This window comes from Callithrix jacchus, chromosome 17 (assembly GCF_049354715.1).
Source record: "Callithrix jacchus isolate 240 chromosome 17, calJac240_pri, whole genome shotgun sequence".
NCBI lineage: Eukaryota > Metazoa > Chordata > Mammalia > Primates > Cebidae > Callithrix > Callithrix jacchus.
In genome coordinates, this window is record NC_133518.1 from 23,810,563 (window position 1) to 23,831,840 (window position 21,278).

Genomic DNA, 21,278 nt, shown 5'->3' on the forward strand with positions numbered 1-21,278 from the left:
AGCATTAGAATTAGAAAGGGAGACATGCAAAAAGAAAAAACATAATGCAGGGCTTTCATTTTATGTTCACGTTTTGATTTCTGTTTTATATGCAAAATAGGTTATTAGGTGTCAATGCTGTAAGGCCTTAAGGGAAATGGAACATGGAGTTTGATCCATAATAATTTATTTGAAAGAAAATTGAAGGAGATGCAGAAAATTTACCCTTGAGTCTCCATGGTGACTAGATGAAAGTTCCTGGGATAGGGAGGCAGCAAGAAAGGGAGAGTGTTCTGGAGCATCACCTGAGAGGAGGTAGGAGGAAGGGCCGAATCGTGGTGGGAGAGGGAAAGAGAGGAAGTGAAAGACCAGAGTCACCATTAAGGAAGGCCAAGCTGTCAAAACAACTCCCATAGGAAGCCTGATGGAAGCTGAGCCAATGCCATCACCCACAGCCATTCCAGTGGGAGTCGCAGGAAACACAATGACCACACTGAGGCACCATGTCAGTTTCTTCCCATTGCTGATGGACAATGGCTTGTCATCCATGGATCAGCAGGACATTTATCTGGCATATACCATCCAAAATGTGCTGTATAAACATTGCCTTTTTCCTCCAAAAGTCCAGGATTTTCCAAAGTTTTCCAGAAAGAGAAATTCTTAAAAGCAGGCAACAGTTGGAAGTCTTGGAGGGGAAAGTCACCAATTCTCACATTTGAGAGAAACTGAGCAGCAACAAAATCCATCCCAGTTACACATTTATCAAAGTGTGATTCTAGACAAATTTTTCTCTAAAAGGGATTTGGGAGTCAGCTTTTAATATTACAGCATTTTTTTCTTCAGTAAATGGAATCAGAGCTACCCGTCACTCATTTTCCCAGGTTGGAATAATTTTGTGCATAACAACACCAGAATTCTTCAGGACTTTGAACTGAATACGAGTCAAGTCTTCTCTTTGTCCTCATATCAATGAGGGTATCTTTAGCAAAGCCTGAATTACTGGTACTATTTTTGTTAGCAAGTAAAAAAACTGCAAATCCAGATTCCTATTTTAAGGTTGTTTGAATAAAATGACTTTCAAAAGAACTCTGTCACATTGCCAGGAATCTATATATCACTATCTCCTTGGCGTTCCCATTTCCAGAGTACAAAAGTATATCTTCATCCAGTATCACAGAGTTCACATATTTGGCCACCTCTAGCAAACAACTTAGTCAAAGAGCCTGTAATTTTTCAGTAGTGCCATTGTCGCTGCAGAACCTTGAATGAAAAGATTTACCTCCAGGAGGTAACAAAAACATTTGCTATGTAAGTCAAGCCATAAATGAGCTATTCTCATGCCAAAATTATTTCTAAAATAGATTTACTTTCTTTTTTTTCTCAAGAAAGGGAAATTTCCATGTGAGATTCAAACACTTATTACAGATTTGCCCTTGGGAATGCCAGTAAGCTGTGGAATAGAGAAGAACTTTGTATCTGGCTCCCAGCTCTTGACAGAATATCTTGAAATGATGCCATTATAAATGTAACACTTTTCATAGCAGTAAGCAAAACTTCCTTCAAAAATTTTGAAAAGGCTTTTGAAGCCAACACATGCCCATGTCAAAACCAGTGAATCACCCTGACATATCACAAAGCAGTAAAGGCCAGGGTGGTGCCAGGCATCACAGGGGTCCTATCTGCACACGAGAAATCGAGATTTTTTTTTCAGGCAAATTTTGTTTGGCTAAGAAGCACTGCATGATTTTGAAGCTGTTGACAACCTTTACAGTTTCCAAAAGAGGTTCACAAAATGCTTTGGATAGCATCAGCATGCACACAATAGACAATAAACAGAAGCTGGCTACACTGAAAAACACTGGAAGAAACTATTGGTGACTTCATGACCAGTCATGAAACGCTAGAAGAAATGTCAACAGCTACATAGAAAATGACATCGTTTAGGAAAGACACTGCTTCAATTATCCCCGCTGCTCCACGCTACTCTAGCTTGACTACTCCCAGGGCACATGGTTTCATCAAGATCTCTTTGAGTAGTTTCTTTCTTTCCTGGTGCCCACTTAGCATTCTAACAGTCAAGTCAAGGCTTTTATTTAGGACCAAATACAAGTGTGTATAGAATCCTGGCTATTTCCTATCAAGTCTTTGTTTCAAGAAAAAGATTCATACTTTTCAATGAATTTCAGAGTGGTCAGAATGGTCTCCTTGGTTTTGTTTGGGATTTGGGATCCCACTGGCAAGAACTCAGTCACACAGAAATCATGCCAGCTTTTGTGTTGGTGATAAAAGAGAAAGCCAGTGAAATACATATTTCATCCTTTTAACCATGTGAGTATCTCAATTACAAAACATAAGCCTCTTCTCATTCCTTCTAGGCTGATAGAATGAGTTCAGTTTTCTATTGTACGTAAAAACAGTTTCTCCTACCTTCTCAGGTTTCCAACACAGCTCAGAGGCAGATGTTTCCAGCTCTCCCCATGCATGTTGAGTACTTCCACCCATTCCCCTTACTCTTCCTCCTGTAAGAAGGAGAAGATGATCAATGGATTGGTCATTGTCCTGCATTTCGTGAGCAGATAAGGCTGCTTTTTCTTAAGGGCTTGCAGCCATGTTCTGGTGTTTCTCTCCTATTCTGTTTTTCAGTCTAATTAGCATGTATATGTGGCTCTGGTTCTTTGGAGCAAGTTCATTACATTTTCTGCATTCCAGCAGCTCCTCCCTAGACTGGGAAGATAAGTCTGCTCAAAATCTTCTCTTCAGTTCCAGTCATCTTAGTTTTGAAAATGCCTATTCAAACCTCTGGCCTTATAGCTCTCCTGTCCTCTAACATAGCTTGCCAGAACAGCCATATTATAGGGGGTAACAGTCAAGAATTCAATCAGCAAAATGGAAAGCACTCTAATTATTTAAAACAGAAAAGAATCTAATCCAGAGAGTTAAGCTACAACACTGTTGGAGACACAAGGGGAAAGTAATGTCTCTCAGGGACCAGGACCTGCAGGAGGCCACACTGGTCTGCCCTAAGCAATGGGCATCCATCACAGAGCACACATTCACTGCTTCTGCCACTGGCACCTTGCAAGCATTCACAGGTGCATGTCAGTTCTGCAGCTGGGACCAGAAGTCTAGGGCCTTCAAGTTACTTCTGCCATCTCCCTCTCATTACATAGGAGTCCAGCCCATTAGAAGAACCAACCTGGAAACCAGCTGTCAAGGGGATCTTGGGAAGGTAGTTCTCAGGAGTTTTACCCCATTGGTACAAGACAGGTATTGGCCTGAGTACTCCCAGACAATAACTGGTACATTGGTAATTATAATCATTGAATAAGCAGTCACGTTGTTTTCTTTCTAGCTCCCAATCTTTGCGTATTGTCCTCTGCCCGAACTCTATAATAAAGGAGAAATGGAATTGAAATTTCGGCACCAAACTGTATCTGAACCCTAATATTTTTAAGTATTTGCCAAAAGCATGTATAGCAATTTTAATGACTTATCAGTCAGATAAGAGGAGTGTATTAATTTTGTAATTTAAAACATACATACGAACACAAGTCTTTTGTGAAGCAGTAAAAGCATATCCTATAACCCAAACCTAAGAAAGGAATTTTGTGAACCTCTAATAATGGGGTGATTTCTGGGTTTCTGCTGAGCCCTGTGCTGAAAGGAGGCCAGAATGTGTGTTTGACGAGAAACAACTGAGAGAAAGGAGTGAAGATCTGAAGGATGATCTGGGGGGAGATTGTTTTATTTTATACTGAGAGAACAGGATGGAGGAGAAAGGGAGGAGTAGAAGTATGAGAGAGTGGCTAAAACCATTTTAAGAGCAGGGATGCCTAATATCCAGCTTTACTTTGTTTGAAATTTTCTGATAATATTTCCTTTTACATCCATACACATTGAGTGGAGTTTTAAAAGAAAACAAAGAGCTGATTTCACACTCAGATTGATGCCAGAGAGGAAGGGAAAAAGTCACAAAGCACAGAATGGAGAACCAGAACTCAAGAAAGAAGAAATCGGACTCAGAGATGTCCCGAGGTGTGTCCCTAAAGAGTCCACAGACATCTTGGGAACAGCACTGGGCTTTTCTACAGAGTGTGGAATAGAGGCTAAGTCAAACCTCTCTAGATCTTAGGGACCATGAATTCCTTTTGATACTCAGGTTATACTTTTGTACACTTGACTCATAGGAAGTTTGGTACAATGGGAGTTTCATTGCTACCATACTCAAGTCTCTGCTATGGTACATTGGTAGGACTGGGCTATCCTGAGCCAGCCCTTTTATGTCACCATTGCACTATATCCATGGGCCTGGCATCTAGCTTTAGATCACAATAAGGAAAGAGAACCCAGAAGTTTGAGCCAATTGTTCCTTTATAAAAGTCAGTTTTGCAGCGTTACGTAGGTCTAACATTCAAAATGGCCTTCAGCCACTTAATTGGAATTCCACGGCTGGTTAGCAGTGGCTGCTTTGGAGAGTTAAGGTCAGCCTGGTATTGTTTCATTGTCTTCAAATATCATTGTGACATAGACAGGCATGAGAAATCAAAGTAAATTAAAATTACAAACGCCATCCAAAGGTGGGGAAAGGGAGATAAAAGTAATATTAGGTCCTTGTTTCTGTTTGTTTTGGGATACTTTCCATTCTTCTACATAGTTGGTAGGTTTTTAAAACATTTTGTTCAGATTTTATCAGTGTTATCTGTGGGAAGTTTCATATGATCACTCTACTGTCAATACGCCTTCCTCTCAGTTTGGGAGTAGGATGTTCGGGGCTCTTTTGATACAGCACATGTAAATAAATGTATAGTGGATAAAGAAAATTACCTCTTTGCTAAATAGCTGCGGAAGGAAACATTGTCAACACAGAAAACCTTTCTTGAATTAATACTAAATGTTTATTTTTATATATAGTGGCCAGATTATTATTCTGATACTTTCTTTCTATTTTACCAAAAATCTATCATACTAGCTAGGTGTTTGTCAGAACTCACCAGAAGTGAGGGAAAGGGAGTCTTTGGGATAAATGTTCTCCTGCCAAACAAGGATACACATATAAAATACACATATAAAAGATATGTGTATTTTATATGTGCAAAAAAATACACATATAAAAGAAAAAATAACAATAATCACAACATAGGTTTTCCTTGAGATTAAGTCTCAAGAACTTGAGATGCATCTAAGACACGGTTTCATGGTTGCTGGCAAAAAACAAAAAACCCTCAAACTCATGGGTCAGAGAATAAGGACTTTATTCCTCAAGGCACAGCAGATAGCATGAGCCTCATGTTCACCTCTGTTCCCTTTCCCATCTCCCAATGCACACAAGTTCTACCAGGATCTGTCCACTGGCCAGCATGGATGCTACCTACACCCATGTTTTTGTATCTCAATTGATGACCATTGATCTTAGGAAACCCTCAGTCTTATAAAAGGGCTGCTACCAAACTTGCCCAACCTTTATTCCAGGAGACATTATCCTTTTATTCTGGAGAGCAAACAAATCTGTCCTCTGTTAGAGATAGAACTATGGCTATCTTCCAAGACTGTTTACCATACAAACATCCTTGGAAAAATATTTGGGAACAAAAATAGATACAAACATGCAGAAACACAAGAAACCCATGAAAAATTGTTTCCCAATGAAGTTGTCCATTAGTTTTTTAAAACAGAAGCAGGAAAAGTATCATGAAACCAGTACCTGTAACCAAAGAAAGGCTTTTCTCCACCTGCGAAACTTGTTCTGCTAATAAATGGGTGGCTCCTCTCCCACGCAGCCAAATCAAGAGATCAATACTAATAATCACTGGGGTAGCAGACATTAAAACAGACTACCAGCCAGGCGCGTTAACTCACGCCTGTAATCCCAGCACTTTGGGATACCGAGGTGGGCAGATTGCCTGAGGTCAGGAGTTTGAGACCAGTCTGGCCAACAGGGTAAAACCCTGTCTCTACTAAAAATACAAAAATTAGCTGGGCGCAGTGGTACATGCCTGTAATCCCAGCTGCTCGAGAGGCTGAGGCATGAGAATCGCTTGAACCAGGGAGGTGGAGGTTGCAGTGAGCCGAGATCACGCCACTGCACTCCAGTCTAGGCAACAGAGTGAGACTCCATCAAAAAAAAAAAAAAAGACTACCTTCTCTTTCAATGCAATTACCACACAGTGCACCAACTTAAAAAATAAATCTTAGCAAATAATCAAGGAGGAAAAGCAATTTTTAAATGAATATAAATGAGATTTCTTTTGTTGATTAATTCATTCATTCAGAAAGGAATTATAACCTGTTGCAATGGCTTTAGAATCTCTTTAACAATTTTGTGTTAAGGGTTGGGTTTCTGAAACCACTGAGACAAAGGTAACTTTTTGAACTTTGCTGCTAACATTTATAAGGCAAATATATAAATATACCACATTTATATTTGATCATCAATTACCAAAAGAAAAAGATTTTTGAGACAGAGTTTCGCTCTTGTTTCCCAGGCTGAAGTGCAATGGCGTGATCTTGGCTCACTGCAACCTCCGCCTTCCAGGTTCAAGTGATTCTCCTGCCTCGGCCTCCCAAGTAGCTGGGATTACAGGTGTGTGCCACCACATGCAGCTAAATTTTTGTTTTGTTAGTAGAGACAGGGTTTCTCCTTGTTGGTCAGGCTGGCCTCAAACTCCCAACCTCAGGTGATTTGCCTGCCTCAGATCCCCAAAGTGCTGGGATTGCAGGCATGAGCCATCACGCCCAGCTATAACATTTTCTTATGGCAGCCTGAATTAAGACAAGATTCAAGGCTGCCAAGCATAGCTTTCATCATCAGAAACAGGACATTTAAAATCAGCTCATAGAATTGGTTGAATAATTTTTAACCCATTTCTTATTTGTATTGAAAAATTTAATAACAGTAATCTGCTTTAGTTAAAAAAAAAAAAAAAACTGGGAAATGTTTTATGCAGTGAATGACAACTAGCTAAAAAAGAAAAGGATCTTAATGCTGGTTTTCTCCTGGTGTCTTTGTGTTTGTTTTAAGGCACCATAGGGTTTAGTGGGATTTCTAAAACACAAGCAAATTGATTGCCCAATACAATGCTTTTTGCGGACGCAAGAGAAAATACATTTCTTCTGTTCTAGGTCATTCTTCTATAAAATGGCACCCAGTTTGTGGTGGTAAATTGTTTTAAAATGATTGGTTCTTGGGGACCAAATAATGCAGGAATTCTGCTTTTGAAGATTAATAGTATTTTCCACTCCATCTATCTCACTGTGGAAAATGGCGGTGGTGGTGGGTGTCGCACAGGCTGGGAACACTGGTCAAACCTGGCCATCTGCGCCTGGATCGGTTTCAAAGCTCTTTTATACAAAAGGTCTGAATGAACAGAGGAGGCTTGTCTAAAATGCTTTGTTGTGCTGCAAGACCAATAACTATCTGGGCAGTGCTGAAGATAGGAACAGGATTATAGGCCTCTAGGCAGCTCATCAGAGAACGTATATGAGTAAATTGGAAACCACACACCTGAAAGAAAAAGTGCAATAAATGCTATTGTAAAAGTGGTTTAAAGAAACTCTGTATTCCCCAAAGAGAAGACTTTTAATGGCTTCTCGTAGTTATTCACATATGCTGTTGTATAACAGAAATAAAGAAAAAAAAATACTCCTTTGCAAGGCCGAGGCAGACAGATCACTTGAGGTCAGTAGTTCGAGACCAGCCTGGCCAACATGGTGAGACCCCTGTCTCTACTAAAAATCCAAAAAACTAGCCAGGCATGGTGACATGTGCCTGTAGTCTCAACTATTTAGGAGGCTGAGATATGAGAATCACTTGAACCTGGGAAGCGGAAGTTGCACTGCGCCAAGATCCCTCCACTGCCTCCAGCCTGGGCAATAGACTATCTCAAAAAAAAAAAAAGTGCTCAGAGCCTGTGTCTTTAGAGCAAAAATACAAATCTCTCAAATTACATGAGAGAAGATTGTGAGAAAAAATACCACTGTTATGGAGTGTTAAATACAACAATTTTCTAGACTTTATGTAGATGTGAGAAAATTTTAAATGAATCATCTATATGTCTTTTTGTTGTTTTACTAATTTCCCATGAATAAGAGGAAAGAGCCAATAGATTACAAAATTAAATTAGAATGCATAAGGGAAGATACAAGCAAATGACATTTTATTTGATATTTAAAATAACAATGTTTTGCATTTAAATAAAAATCTACCTTAAAACACGGCATATGTTCAAGTTAGAAGAAAAACAAGTTTTCTCTTACCTTGTGGAGGGCACAGATGTGCCCAGAAGAACTATTTAGTCCACTCTGCAATACATTCACTAAGTATCATAATTTACATATCATTTTCTTACGGCCAAATGTCATCTATGGAGTGGATTAAATTATAAACTTTGTCATTATAGAACAAGCTATGGGAAGCTATAGAGTTTTAAATTGATTGCTACTAAAAAAAAACTGAGTCGAAATTGCAAATAACTTGAAGACTCTGTTCCTCTGTTCAACAAGTGAATGAAAAAGAAAACAGTATTTCCTACCCAGGAAAATCTGCTTGACCTGATAAATTGACTTCAGGTTACAAAATCACCAGATATCACTAAGGCTATCCTAGAGTAGAACTTTCCTTCCATTCTTAAAATGATAAAGAACAGGCTAAAGGATTATTGCCATGTTCTTTAGAGTCTCATAGCAAAACAACAATTTTATTAGGAAAACTTTTTATCATTTACTACAAACTGAGACTGCCATCATTCACTACACACACACACACACACACATCAATAAGCCCCTTTTTTTGAGGTTCTAAAGACTGTACCACCATTCAACCTGTTGTTAGTGCCAGCTTTGCCACTCTAAATTTTATCAAAAGTGATAAATTCAGTCTGGGAATGGTGGCTCATGCCTGTAATCCCAGCACTGCGGAGGCTGAGGTGGAAGGATCACTTGAGACCAGGAGTTTGAGGCTGCAGTGAGCTATGACTGCACTGCTGTGCTCCAGCCTGGGCAACAGAGTGAGAACCTATCTCTAAAGACAATTTAAATCCTGCATACTCGAAAAAAATTGGAGAAACATCTCAAAATGACAGTTAATGAATATATGGTCTAGCAGTTCTTAATTTGACAGCGCCCATCAAATTTGGGCCCAAATCTTGAGCTCATGACTTAACACCTGTGCAGCCCTGGGATTTTCCCTTATTTCTCTGAGGCTCAGTAAAATGGAGAGAATTGCATCAACCTTGTGCATTATTCGTGAGAAGGAAAGATAATCCAGTCAAAGCACCAAGCACCAGGCCTGGCACCTGTGGTCAACACTCAATCAATCACACCTGTTAAGGGTCTTGGCGATTTAGGAACCAGAGCTTCTCGATTTTGTTATTTGCACACAGTGTTCTTTTACCATTAAAAAAGATTATACATTTCTAAAAGGAGGGGATAATTCGGCCGCCCTGTCATGGTCTGTCTTCTCTTTTCCAAGTTTATTCTGCTTAATTCCATTTGGACTGGAATTCGTAGTTGTTTGATAGGGCAGCTGCAACAAACTACCACTAATGAATCAGCTTCACCAATAGGAACCTACTGTCTCAGTTCTAGAGCCCAGTGTTAGCAGGGGTCCTTCCTTCTGATGGCTGTGAGGAAGAATCTGTGCCAGAGATCCAGAGATCAAGTGTTAGCAGGGGTCCTTCCTTCTGATGGCTGTGAGGAAGAATCTGTGCCAGAGATCCAGAGATCCGGTGTTAGCAGGGGTCCTTCCTTCTGAAGGCTGTGAGGAAGAATCTGTGCCAGAGATCCAGAGATCCGGTGTTAGCTGGGGTCCTTCCTTCTGACGGCTGTGGGAAAGAATCTGTGCCAGAGATCCAGAGATCAAGTGTTAGCAGGGGTCCTTCCTTCTGATGGCTGTGAGGAAGAATCTGTGCCAGAGATCCAGAGATCAAGTGTTAGCAGGGGTCCTTCCTTCTGATGGCTGTGAGGAAGAATCTGTGGCAGAGATGCAGATATCCAGTGTTAGCAGGGGTCCTTCCTTCTGATGGCTGTGAGGAAGAATCTGTGCCAGAGATCCAGAGATCCGGTGTTAGCTGGGGTCCTTCCTTCTGACGGCTGTGGGAAAGAATCTGTGCCAGAGATCCAGAGATCAAGTGTTAGCAGGGGTCCTTCCTTCTGATGGCTGTGAGGAAGAATCTGTGCCAGAGATCCAGAGATCCGGTGTTAGCAGGGCTCCTTCCTTCTGACGGCTGTGGGAAAGAATCTGTGCCAGAGATCCAGAGATCAAGTGTTAGCAGGGGTCCTTCCTTCTGATGGCTGTGAGGAAGAATCTGTGCCAGAGATCAAGTGTTAGCAGGGGTCCTTCCTTCTGATGGCTGTGGGAAAGAATCTGTGCCAGAGATCCAGTGTTAGCAGGGGTCCTTCCTTCTGATGGCTGTGAGGAAGAATCTGTGCCAGAGATCCAGTGTTGGCAGGGGTCCTTCCTTCTGATGGCTGTGAGGAAGAATCTGTGGCAGAGATGCAGATATCCAGTGTTAGCAGGGGTCCTTCCTTCTGACGGCTGTGGGGAAGAATCTGTGCCAGAGATCCAGAGATCCAGTGTTAGCAGGGGTCCTTCCTTCTGATGGCTGTGAGGAAGAATCTGTGCCAGAGATCCAGAGATCCGGTGTTAGCAGGGGTCCTTCCTTCTGACGGCTGTGGGAAAGAATCTGTGCCAGAGATCCAGAGATCAAGTGTTAGCAGGGGTCCTTCCTTCTGATGGCGGTGAGGAAGAATCTGTGGCAGAGATGCAGATATCCAGTGTTAGCAGGGGTCCTTCCTTCTGATGGCTGTGAGGAAGAATCTGTGGCAGAGATGCAGATATCCAGTGTTAGCAGGGGTCCTTCCTTCTGATGGCTGTGAGGAAGAATCTGTGCCAGAGATCCAGAGATCCAGTGTTAGCAGTGGTCCTTCCTTCTGATGGCTGTGAGGAAGAATCTGTGCCAGAGATCCAGTGTTAGCAGGGGTCCTTCCTTCCAACGGCTGTGAGGAAGAATCTGTGCCAGAGATCCAGTGTTGGCAGGGGTCCTTCCTTCTGATGGCTGTGAGGAAGAATCTGTGCCGTTACCCTCTCCTAGCATCTGGTAGTTTGCTGCCAATCTTCAGCATTCCTTGTCTGGTAAAACCATTAGTCTGGTCTCTGTGTTCATCTTCACATGGTGTTCTCCCTGTGTGTGTGTGGTGGTGTAAATATTTCCCCTTTTTACAAGGACATGGTCACATTGGATTGTAGCCCACCTTACTCCACTGTGACCTCATCTTTTCCTACATCTGTAATGAATGACCTTATTTCCAAATAAGGTCACATTCTAAAGTACTGGGGATTAGGACTTTAATAGATGAGTGTTGGAATATGCATTTCAACTCGTAACAAAAAACCCTAAGACTCTCATTATTTCCATGAAATTTCTGGACTGTAAACTCTAAGGGAAGCAAGCAGGACCTAATTATAACTCTGGTTGTCAGCCTCTTTACATTGCAAGCAGTCTGCGCTGGAGCATGAATATGTAGCATTGAGTGTATAGGGAAAAGAATCTGACCTTCCTACTGAACAGCAAATCTTGTTCTAGAATTTTACGTGATTGTTTTAAAAGTAGAAGCACCAAAATTAATGTCTTGCATTGTTTACTTTCATCAATTGCAATTAACAGTTCAACTAAAAACTACTTCATTGACAAGATGGGAGTTCAGAAACCCTATGAAAGGAGATAAAAAAACATGGCACAGCTTCATCAAAAACCTAAGGATGAGCTTCAGCTGAATACATGAATACTTGATCCTGCTCAAAACAAGGGAGCCAAGCTCTGAGGCTTGGAACAATTTTTATTACGAAAAAATTTTCTTTGGGTAGATTTTTTTTAATTTGGTTCCCTTTTTCTGTTGTTTGAAGAATGATCCATATACGGATCTTTTTTTTTTTTTAAAGGCGGAATGCTGGATGCACAAAAGGTTTGCAGTGAAAAGAAAGTACACCTCTCTCTGTGCCTCCCAGTTACCCAGACCCAGTCCCTGGAGGCAATGCCTACCTACCGCCAATTCCTTTAGTCTCTGCATTTAAAACACCTAAAAACACCGAGAGGTACAGACTCACACAAAAGACAACAAGTGGACTACCCCACACCTGGCTTTCTTCTCTTTACCTTGTATCTTGAAGATCCTGCCAGATCAGTAGCTGTTTCACTTACCATAACAGCTGCACTCATTTTGTTCTAGAGTCCTCTGGAGTAGGAATTGTGTGTGTGTGTGTGTGTGTGTGTGTGTGTGTGTGTGTGTGTGTGTTTTGAGGCAGATTCTCACCCTGTTACCCAGGCTGGAGTGCAGTGGGGTGATCTCGGTTCACTGCAACCTCCACCTCCAGGGTTCAAGCAATTCTCATGCCTCAGCCTCCTGAGTAGCTAGGATTGCAGGCGCAAGCCACCACACCTGCCCAACTTTTGTATTTTTAGTAGAGACGGGTTCTCACCATATTGGCCAGGCTGGTCTTGAACTCCTTTCCTCAAGTGATCCAATGGGTAGGAATCTTATGTATAAATGAGCGTGGTGTTCTCAGTCCTATAAAGCGCCACCTCACTGCCCCCGCTCCATATCACTTCGCCACTGCCAAGGGGAAGGCAGAGCTCATGCCTGCAATACAATATCAAATGGAAAGACAGACAGACTTAAATCAGGGCTTTCAATGGCACCATTGTACTGTTGAAGTTCTGTTTAGTCACTTGTAGTCTGAAAAGAAAAAAAAAATCCAGTTCAGGAATTGCCTCTCTACCAAGTTTGCCTGCCTGCCTGCCTGCCTTCCCTCCCTCTTTCCTTCTTTACTTCCTTCCTTCCTTCCTTCTTTCTCTCCCTCCCTCCTTCTTTTCTTCCTTCTCTCCTTCCTTCCTTCTTTCCTTCCTTCCTTATTTTTTTTTAAGACGAAGTTTTGCTCTTGTTACCCAGGCTGGAGTGCAATGGTGCAATCTCAGCTCACTGCAGCCTCCACCTCCAGGGTTCAAGCTATTCTCTTGCCTCAACCTCCCAAGTAGCTGGGATTACAGTTGTCTGCTAGCCTGCTAGGCTAATTTTTTGTATTTTTAGTAGACATGGGGTTTAACTATGTTGGCCAGGATGGTCTCAAACTCCTGATCTCAGGTGATCCACCCACCTCAGCATTCCAAAGTGCTGGGATTACAGGTGTGAGCCACCGTGCCCAGACTAAGCCTATCTTACCAGTTCCTTTGCTCTTTTCACTCCTAAAAGGGGATAGAAGTATAAACATTTTTTCCTAAAAATAACAAAAAATAAAAATTTTAGGAGTTTATTTATATATTTGAAGTGGCTTACCTGCCTTTGCTAATGCTCTAATTTTTAAAATTATTTCATTTTAATTTATTCTATTTCACTCTGTCTTATTCTAGAAAAGACTTACCAAGGCTCTAGTGTCTTGTAAAAGTCCTAAAAAGCTCAGATTTTTCTATTTGCTTAGAAATTTACAGACTTTTGAACTGCTTTTAAATATTAAGAAAGTCTTTCTGCAGATAGAAACAATGTGTAGTATTCCATGATTATTTTTCTAGTCCTCTAAAGTGCTTTTTCAAATTTGTACCTGTTCAGTTCAGTTGATTAAAGTTAACAATCTCCTGTGTCAAATCTTTTAACATGTAGAAAAGTAATCATTCCTTTTTGTATTATATTTATCATGCTTTTTATTACAAAACTAATACGTCCATTGTAAAGTTATTTAAAAATCAAGGCACATGCACTGCATTTAGTTACCCGTAACTGGCATTGGCATTTTTCACGGATACTCCCAAATATTTTCCCATGCACATCATATACTTGCATTTCAGTAAACTCAGGATCACATAACATGTACTAAATGGCAAACTGCTTTCGCTACCTTATCATGTATAAGGAACATTTGTATATCATTAATTCTGCAGCACAATTGTTAATAACCACAGTGACTCTATCATAGGGCTGGAATGTGATTTGTTTCAAATGCCCCACTGTTGAATGTTTAGGTGCTTTATAGTGATTACGCATTCAAAACATTGGAATACACATATGCATAACTTTCTTACACATTTTGCCAAATTATTCTCCCAAATAATTTAAATGTTTGTTCTTAACATTTGAGAGAATAAATGTTTGAGAATCTGATGGATTTTGCATCACTTCTCAGCAAAAAAGGGCAAATATGTTCACATTTTTATACAACTTAGGAGCCCTCCAACCAAAACAACCCCAGATTAAGAACCCGGTGGCATTTTGTGCCTCTACAAACCATGTGAATGCCCTTTTACTCACACTATCACTTTGTTTTCAAACTTTCTGCTGGTTTGAGAGATGAAACAGCACATCAGACTTTTCTTACTCTGTGACTGATCATGTATTTTTGTACATTGTTTATTCAAGCCTTGTTACCCAATATAATTCAGATTTTAAATATTTAATTAAAAAAATATCTAACACAACACTATAAGATCACATGATAATGTGGACACATTCAATTCCTGCCCATTCTCTGGGCTAAAGGAATGGATTCTTTAACATAATTCCAATTTGTCATGTCTCAATATTTCCACCAGAGGGCAATATCAGCCCATCTATTATTTCTCTGTCTTTGCAGCTCTCATGATTTCAATTTACTTTCACTGGAAGAATCTTCCTGAAAAACACATGCAAAGACTATAAAGTTAAATAATGCATTATGCATGTACCACATTATTATATAAAAATTACATTGTTGTACATTTTCTATTTAATTTGTTTCAACACATGAAAATGTACAAAAGGAATTTCAATAATTCTAATCATAATCAGCACTTCAAATGAAAACCATGCTTTTATTTGCATTCTGTATTATATGTATTTACTTAAATTATCATTATTTGTAGGATGATGTCTGCAGTATGATTTATAATAGAATCTTCACAAACTATTAGCTTAAACAGGAAGAGCAACTGACTCTTGAAAAGTCATTCTTTAAAGGCAGCCAGATTAATTCTTGATTACAATGATTTTGTGCCTTTAGCTGACCACATAAGATAAAACCTAATTTATTTTTCTAGTCTAATAAAGATATGCAGCATATTCTTCCGAGTGCTAAGGATATTGTTGTGAAGAAAAACAGAAATCTTTGACCTCAGAGAGTTGACAGGTTCTGAGGTTGGGACAGGAAGGAGAAACAAATCCATGCATCCTATATACACATTGGAGTGTGGCAGGGCCAGGGGTGTTAGGAGGAAACACTGCCCGGAAGAGGGATACAGCACACTGGGATACATGTGGAGACCATTTTAAATTGAGTGGCCAAGGAGGCTTCACACTGGATGACATCTAAGCAGAGAACTTAGGGAGCTGAGGGTCATGTCGATCTGAAGAAAGACAAATCCAAGCAGGGAGGGGACATCAACTGCAAGAGCTGACTGGTGAGAAACAGCAAGGAAACCAGTGTGGCTGAGACAAGTGAGCCGGAGGATCCAGAGTTGGGAGGAACAAGGGAAGGGAGGGTAGAAGGCCTTGGCAGCCCCGGGCTTGGACTTCCACTCTGAATGAGATGGAGAAAAGTTGGGATTTTAAGCATAGGCAGGACGTGATCTACGTGCATAAAAAGAATCATTCTGATGACTCTTTCCACAACAGACTGTACGGGGACAAAGGTAGAGACAGGGAGACAAGTTAGTAAGTTACTGCAATTAACTACATGAGAAACTATGGTGATTTGGACCAAGGTGATGGTGACAGAAAAAAGAGTTTGGGGGCAGATGACATGGGTGGCACTGACGAGCTACAGAATAAGGAGACTGGCATTCAGGGGAGAGGTCTGGGTTGAAAATACAAAATTTGGAAGACATCAGAGTCACTATAGAGATGGAATGAGAGCCCAGCCCTGGAGCATTCAATGTTAGTTCATTTCATTTAGACGTTCCACAACGTATATATATTCCAGAACAGCATATTGTACAACATAAACATACACATTTTTTATTTTTTAGTTTAAGAGTAAATACAAAAAATGAAATCTGTATTCTCACAAGTGCCTGCCTCAGCACATCATTACTGGTGTAAGATATTAAGATTGTAAAACATTTTTGCTCATTTGACAGATACAAAATGGTATTCATTGTTTGTTTTGTTTGCATTTGTATCTATTTTTTTAATAAAGCAATGGGATAATGTTTTGAATACCAAAAAGAAAAAGAAAAGAAAGTCATTGTTACTCCACGCGTCTTTATTCTGTATTTTATAGGGAAACATGCCTCATAGAAGCTGTGTATGTTAAAGCTAATATCCTATCTAATTGAGGTGAACTGTGTAGCAGCCTGACTGTGGGGCTCTCCATTGTTTAAAGGGTGGCACATCCTACAGCTGCCTGACCTTAGTCTTGCATGGGGGAGCCCACTGGGTGATGAAACCTGCTTCAGAGGACACTGGCTCTTATCATCCAGTGGGGACTTTCACAGAAACATCTCCCACAAGAACAAGCAGAGCTTTGCCCCAAATATCTCCCATTGCAGCAGACAAGGCCTGCCACCCAGTTCCCTGCATTCCCTGCTGATTTATTGCAGAAAATGGACAATGAAAAAATGATTGCCAGGTGGGGCCAAAAAAGACCACGTCTAAAAACTGGCAATATCTTTCAAATATTTTGAATTTTATTAGATTCAGAATTTACTTGCTATTCCCTCTGACCAGGTAGACACATGTGATTTGCATTTTACATAATTCCAGTTTCTGATGAAAAGTCACCATCTCATCACAGACATCTCCAGAACTGAATTATGCATCTCTCATTTTGTTTCCACCATTCCCTCATTCTCTTTCCTTTGTTTGCTTTTTCTCTGATGCCCTTTCCATTCCTGAAATTCTGTGGAGTGTGTGTTTGCTCCTTTTACTCTCCTCCTCCTCCTCCTCCTCCTCCGCTGTGAGGGCAGGGAATTGCTAGTTTTGTTTACTCTTCTTCCCAGTACCTTGAACACGGGACGGCACGCAGAGAAGCCACTCAATAAATATTTGTTAAGCAAATGAACTGATATGAATCAATTCTAGCAGAAGAGGAAGAAAGGAATGTTGAAGCTGATGGGAACCACCAGCATAATATTAGGAATATACTTATACCCTGAAAAATGTTGTTTACCTGAAATTCAAATTTAACTAGACAGCCAGAATTTCATTTGGCAACTCTATTTTAAATGTTGGCAAGATACCCCAAACATAACACATCCATGTAGGTGCTTAATCAATGTAATCAAGAGGTAGCATGGTATAGTGGGAAGAGTTGGAATTGGGATCAGACAGCCCTCGAATCATGTGGCTGTTGAATGTTTATTTTATGAAATGTATTCTCCTGCATGCTATAAATATGATTCAATTACTTGTTTAATAACTATGTGCCAAGCACAGGACTTGTATCCAGAAGTTAATCCACAATGGAACAAACTTTTCTATACTCACTTTTCCCTTATACTTTGTTGACAACATCTCGCAAATTAATTACCTTCTCAAAAATGCTATCCCTTTATTCTTGTTCAGAATCATAAAAGAAGTGCGCTTTTACCTATTGCTGAAGACAGATGAGTCTGTTGGCAGAATTTATGTTGGAAACAGGTTTATAATGTCAGGAAAAGTCCATGCTGAGACACTGGATGACTCAGCAAGGATAGTTTACTTCCTGCAGGAAGGATGCAACTCACTTGCAGTCTTGCCATGAGAGCACACCTGAACAAAGGAGACAAGGACATTTATAACTTTCATAACCTGATGCGATTGCCCTACTACTGGGTCCAGTTTCCACTGGCCAGAATAGGACCTCACATTCTTTGCTTGACCTGATTGGCCAAAAACTGGAAATTTCCTGAATAGATAAGAGGGAAAGAAGACAAGGAGGAAGAGGAGGCTAGTCTGGAGGGAGGGAGGATTTCCAAATAAGGAATTGTTAAAACGCAAGCTCTGATTGAAGAAACCCCCAAACAGGCTTTGTGTGAGCAAAATGGCTGTTTATTCACCTGAGTACAGGTGGGCTGAGGCAGAAAAGGGTGTCAGCAGAGGGCAGTGGGTTTTATAGGTTTGGGTGGGCAGTAGAAAGTTACAGAACTTACAGTTGGTGGTTTTTTGCAAGCTGGAAGGTAGTCATAGGGTGTGGCATCACAAGGTTGGCCAAGATTGGTTATAAAGTCCAATCGCCTCGTCAATTGAGGCTGGAATAAGAAACAATAGAGAATGTCTCAGAGTTAAGTAGGTGCCACAGGGGTTGATCATTTCTTCCTCTTTCTAAGATCTTACAGCCATTTCCAGTTTTCTAATTCCAGGCAGCCCTCCAGAGGTGTACGTGCGGTTCATGGGGGTGGCCATGCTGTTCAGGGCATGGTCAGACCTTACAGGAATGGCCCACATCAAGGTTTGGAGCTTGCTCGGTTCTGTTCAGACATGCCGGAGTGAGTCAAGGTAGCTGATTTAAGATGTAGCTGGTTTAGAGAATATATGTACATGGGTACATGTTTATGCTAATAGTGGATAATGGCCATAGAGCAAGAGATTGTAACTCCTTATAATGTAGTCTAAGATGTAAACTTTGAAGAAGAACTTTCTCATCTCTCACAATTTACAAACACGTAAAATGGATCTTTCACTCCAACTGTTCCTGAATATATTTCTGCCCACCCTCTTTCTAACCCCTGGAAATGCTTTAAGATCATAGACTAAGTGGGAGGGGAAAAATGCTGGCTAGGAGGCAGGGCTAACTTGCAGCAGCTCCCACTTGGATGAATAGAACAGCATGTGGAGACTCACATCATGCACATTTGCTTCAAGAACTACCATAGGAGCATACCAGGAAAATGAAGAATCAACAGACCCTTTGAAAGAAGCAGCTTACTGCTGCAAACTCCATGAGACAGCTGAAAAGCCATGAGTGCCCAAAGTATGAGAGAGAGAAAGTCCACCTCTGAACACACATCCTCACAGGGGAACCGGAAAATCCAGGTTATGGGAGAAGAATTTAACCTTACCTGTAGCTGAAATGAATTTAGAGAGCCAAATGAAATATAAAAGCAAAAGAAGCAGTGGGGAAAGCCCTGTAGACACCCTGGTCCCCAAGGAAGCCATTTCTGACTTTATCTTACAGGAATCTTTGGGAAAAACAGCCAGGGGAATTAGGAAAGGCCACCAGGAGGAGATTTCCAGCTGAACTTGGTTCAGAATCCAGGGGAGGCAAATGGGAAGTGCAGACAGGAGCATGGAAGCCATGACAGACAGAGAGAGGTGAGGCCTGAAACCCATACAAGCTTTCCCCCACTTACTTGTACAAAGCAGCAGAGGCAGCCATAATCCCCCTTGGGACATAACTCCATTGGCCTCAGGACCACCTATGCATCCCCCACAGTGGCTGTAGCAAGCCTTGCCCAAGGACAGTCTGAGCTCAGACATGCCTAACCCTGCCTCCACTTGATGGTCTTTCTCTAACTGCCCTGGTAGCCAAAGACAAAATACATAAACTCATGAAAGCTCCATGGCCCCACACACCACCTGAGAAACTTGAGTACTTAGGTGACCTGAGGGTAAGCTCGTATTCCCCCTGTACTACTGCAGGTGATGCCCTCTTGAAAGCACCACTTCCTGCTTGGAGACCAACCAACTCAGGATGTTATGGCAACTCATAACAAAACAACCCTGCTCCAAGGAAGGAGAAAACAACAGGGAAATCCACTGCCCATAAATCCTGGCTAACCAGAGGTCCTGAGTCTGTCCATGTGACAGCTTCAGTAATAACATAACCAGCATTTGAGGAAACAGGCACACTAAATGAAACTACCACCAAGTACCCCCACAGACTCCACCTCATTCCCCTGCTACCTCTACAAGAGCAGGTGCTGATATCCACAACTGAGAGACTTGAAGATGGAGCTTGCACAAAATTCTTTGCAGACAGTCCCCAGTACAAACCCAAAGCATGCAAGCTCTGCTGGGTAGCCAGACCCAGAAGAGAAATAACAATCCATAGTCTGGCTCTCAGAAAGCCTTATCTCTAGAGAAAGGGGGAGAGCACCACATCAAGGGATCACCCCACAGAACTAAATCTGAGCAGCAGCTCTTGAGCCCCAGATCTTTCCCCTGACATAGTCTACCCAAATGAGAAGGAATCAGAAAAACAATTCTTGTAATATGACAAAACAAGGTTCTATAAAACCTCCAAAACATCACACTAGCTCACCAGCAATGGATCCAAACCAAGAAGAAATCTCTCAATTGCCAGAAAAAAAAAAAAATTCAGAAGGCCAACTATTAAGCTACTCAAGGAAACACCAGAGAAAAGGGAAAAACAACTTAAAGAAATTTTTAAAAATACAGGATATGGATGAAAAAATCTCCAGAGAAATAGAACATAAATAAAAAATAACCACAACTTTTGGAAATGAAAGACACACTTGGAGAAATGGAAAATACACTGCAAAGTTTCAACGATAGAATTGAACAAGTAGAAGAAAGAACTTCAGAGCTGAAACACGTCTTTCAAGTTTACCTAATCTGACACAGACAAAAAGAATAAAATAATGAATAAACTAAGCCTCCAAGAAGTTTGAGATTATGTTAAATAACTGAAACTAAGAATAATTGGTGTTACTGAGGAAGAAGAGAAATCTAAAAGTTTGGAAAATTTATTTGAGAAAATAATTGAGAAAAATTTCCCTGGGCTTGCTAAAGATGTAGACATTCGAATATAAGGAGCTCTAAGAACACTTGGGAAATTTATCACACACAAAAAAAAAATCACCTGGGCACATGGTCATCAGGTTATCTCAAGTCAAGATGAAAGAATCTTAAGAGCTGTGAGGCAAAAGCATCAGGTAACCCATAAAGGAAAACCTATCAGATTAATAGCAGATTTCTCAGCAGAAGTATACAAGCCAGAAAGGATTGGGGCCATATCTTCACCCTCCTTAAACAAGACAATTTTGTATTGAACAAAACTAACCTTCACAAATGAAGGAAAGATACATACATTTTTAGACAAACAAAAGCTGAGAGAATTTGCCACTATCAAGCCAGCACTGGGAGAACTGATAAAAGGAGCTCTAAATCTTTAAAGAAAACCTCAAAATAGAACCTTCTTAGAGCATAAATCTCAGAGGACCTATAAAACAATAACAAAAAGCAATAAAATTACAGGATATTCAGTCAACAACTAGCATGATGAATAGAATAGTACCTCATGTCTCAGTACTAACATTAAATGTCAATGACTTAAATGCTCTACTTAAATGATACAGAATAGCAGAACTGATTAGTATTCACCAACCAAGTATCTGCTGCCT

General features: G+C 40.7%; 1 protein-coding gene across 6 annotated transcripts in view; it reads right to left on the minus strand.

The window, feature by feature from the left end:
* OTOL1 (otolin 1) overlaps positions 1-21,278 on the minus strand; it is a 119,803-nt gene that overhangs the window by 46,506 nt on the left and 52,019 nt on the right. For all 6 annotated transcript variants that reach the window (XM_078353911.1, XM_078353909.1, XM_078353907.1 and 3 more), the window contains 5 exons: positions 18,066-18,164; positions 17,525-17,685; positions 12,452-12,612; positions 3,176-3,366; positions 2,407-2,498 (listed from right to left, as the gene is read on the minus strand). The gene's annotated coding sequence lies outside the window, so the exon portion shown is untranslated. The remainder of the gene's footprint in view (positions 1-2,406; positions 2,499-3,175; positions 3,367-12,451; positions 12,613-17,524; positions 17,686-18,065; positions 18,165-21,278) is intronic.